The sequence below is a fragment of the Nicotiana tabacum genome, chromosome 3, assembly GCF_000715075.1.
Source record: "Nicotiana tabacum cultivar K326 chromosome 3, ASM71507v2, whole genome shotgun sequence".
In the NCBI taxonomy this organism is placed as follows: Eukaryota; Viridiplantae; Streptophyta; class Magnoliopsida; order Solanales; family Solanaceae; genus Nicotiana; species Nicotiana tabacum.
Window position 1 is genome coordinate 48,694,306 of NC_134082.1, and position 3,138 is coordinate 48,697,443.

Genomic DNA, 3,138 nt, shown 5'->3' on the forward strand with positions numbered 1-3,138 from the left:
CTAACAACTCCTCAAGCTGCTCCTTCAACTCTTTCGGAGCCATACGGTACGGTGGAATAGATATAGGCTGGGTACTTGGAGTCAAATCAATGCAGAAATCAATGTCACGATATGGTGGCATGCCTGGAAAGCCAAAAGAAAACACATCGGCAAACTCCCAAACTACTGGCACTAAATCAATCGTTAGAAACTCTGTGATGGTGTCCTGAACATATGCTAGATATGCCAAACAACCCTTCTCGACAAGATGACGAGCCTTCAAAAAAGAGATAACCTGACTAGATGAACTAACGGAGGAACCCTTCCACTCCAATCTTGGCAACTCTGGCATCGCTAAATAATAGTCTTGGCATGACAATCAAGAATGGCGTGATATAGAGATAACCAATCCGTGCCCAAGATGACCTCAAAGTCGATCATGTCAAGTAACAGAAGGTCAGCTCTAGTCTCATAACCATAGAAGGTAACCACACAGGACCGGTAGATCCAATCCACAACCACATAATCGCCCACAAGAGTGGACACATAGACCGGAGTACCCAAGGACTCACGAGGAATATCCAGGATATGAGCAAACAGAGATGAAACATATGAATATGTAGACCCTGGATCAAACAATACTGAAGCATCCCTACCGTAGACAGAAATAGTACCTGTGATCACGACATTTTAGGCCACTGCATCTAGTCTGGCCGAAAAAGCATAGAATCTGGCTGGAGCACCAGCTGACTGGCCTCCATCGGGCTGAGCAATGGCTGACTGACCTGCTCCTATCTGGCCTCCACCTCTAGGACGACCCCTACCAACCTATCCTCCACCTCTGGGCGGTCGGACGACTGGTGTTGTAATCATAGGCTGATGACCTTGCTATACTGCCTTGCCCGAAGTTTGGGACAAAATCTCTTCATGTGACCCGGATCCCTACACTCATAAAAACCTCGCGGTGCCATAGACTGCTGCCATGAAGCCTGACCCTGCTAGCCTGAATACCTACTAGAAAAACCCTGAATGGATGGTGGACGTTATGAACTCTCTGGCATAGCACTAAAGTAAGCACAGGAAGAACCCGAATGACTAGAATACCCGCCAGAGGAACCTTGAATAGCTGGTGGGCGGTAAGAACTCTCCAGCATCGCACTAAAATAAGGCCTCACTGGAGCACCTCGAAGAGGTGGTGGTGGTGCTGAATATGGGGGCCTACTGCGCTGACCCCTCCCAAAGTGACCTCTACCCCTAGCTGGGGAACCTCTAAACTCTCCGGAGAATCGGGTCCTTTTATCCTGCTGCAACTGCTCTCTACCCCTCTGCCGATAACCCTCAATCCTCCGAGAAATCTCCACCACTAGCCGATACTCAGTCCCATCTCAACCTCTCAGGCCATGCTAGCTCAAATATCGGGGTGTAACCCCGTAACAAATCTCTGCACTCTTTCAATGTCCGTGGGAAGTATCATGAGTGCATGGCGAGACAAGTCAAAGAATCTTGCCTTATAGTCGGTCACAAACATCTCACCCTGCTCGAGCTTCTCGAACTGACACCGTAACTCTTCCCTCTGAGAGGGTGGAATATACATGTCCAATAGAAGCTGTGTAAACTGACCCGAAGTCATGGGAGGAGAACCTGCTGGTCTGCCGAGAAGGTAAGACTGCCACCATCTATGGGCCCTGCCCTCTAACTGGAAGGAGGTAAAATCTACTCCATGGGACTCCAATATCCTCATGTTGTGCAGTCTGTCCCTGCACCTGTCAATGAAATCCTGGACATCCTCATGATGCTCACCTCCGAAGATAGGAGGGTGTAGCCTAGTCCATCTGTCCAATAACTTCTGCGGATCGTCGTCCGCAATAGGTCTAGGCTCAGGTGCCACTGCTGCAACTGGCTAAGCACCGCCCCTGGGTAGAGTACCCGGAATCTGATATACGGTAATTACATGCCCAGGAGCCTGAATAGTAGGGGTCTACACTCCCCTCCTGCCTGAGATGTGGTTGGGTCTGCTAGAAATAAACCAGCTTGGGCCATAGAGTCCATGAACCGCAACATACGACCATGACCTCCTGGAAGCCTGGTGCCTTCATGAAATCTGCTGGGGCAGGTGTTGCTGCGAGCACCTCGGCCTACTCCTCAATAGTGGGATCCCCTGCTAGATCCGCTGGTGGTGCAACTGGGGCAGCTCTGGGACTCACTCGTCCCCTACCTCAGGCCGGTGCCCTCCCCCGGCCTCTACCTCGGCCTCTAGCAATGAGGGGAGCAGCTCCTCCCGGGTCTAGAACCTCTGCCGTGCACATTCTCACCATCTGTGAGAGAATAGAAAAAGGAAACTAGTATACCATCAACTGCTCGATAGAAGATGAATAAAGAGCAGTTTCCTAACACCCTATAGCCTCTCAAAGATAAGTACAGACGTCTTCGTACTGATCCGCAAGACTCTACCAGGTTTGCCCATCACTTGTGAGACCTACGTGAACCTAGTGCTCTGATACCATGTTGTCACGACCCAATTTCCAATTTAGGTCGCGATGGCGCCCAACAGCGAGGTTAGGCAACACAACCTTAACCAACTAATGGGTATCATTTATGTTACCAAAATATTTCCAACATTTACGTAGATTAAATTTAAAACATTCGATAATAATGAATAGTTTAGGCAATTTAAAGCTGAAGTAACCAAATGATGTCATAATTAAGTGATTACATCCTAAAAGAATAGTCTACTAGTGTGTGTGCCAAGACCTGGTGGCACAAGTATATGGGAATCTAGTATAATATACAAAAGAATATATCTATCCTACTGCCTGAAATATAATAGACAGTCAAAAATAAAAGAGAGACTCCATCATGCTGCTGAACGACATCGGAAAGTAGCAGCTCACCGTGGAATCTCGGCCAATATCAAGAATGCGCGCCACATGGGTAGCCATACTCCTGCCTCAAATCCTGTACAATTAAGTACAAGAGCGTAGTATGAGTACATAAACAGTATGTACCCAGTAAGTATCCAGTCTAACCTCGAAGAAGTAGTGACGAGGGGGTCGACTTGACACTTACTAGGGTCAATAAATGTAATAATATGAAGTTCAATATTCCAATTCACAATGTACATATATAGCAAGTTCAAACAAGAAATAATACTGAAAATCC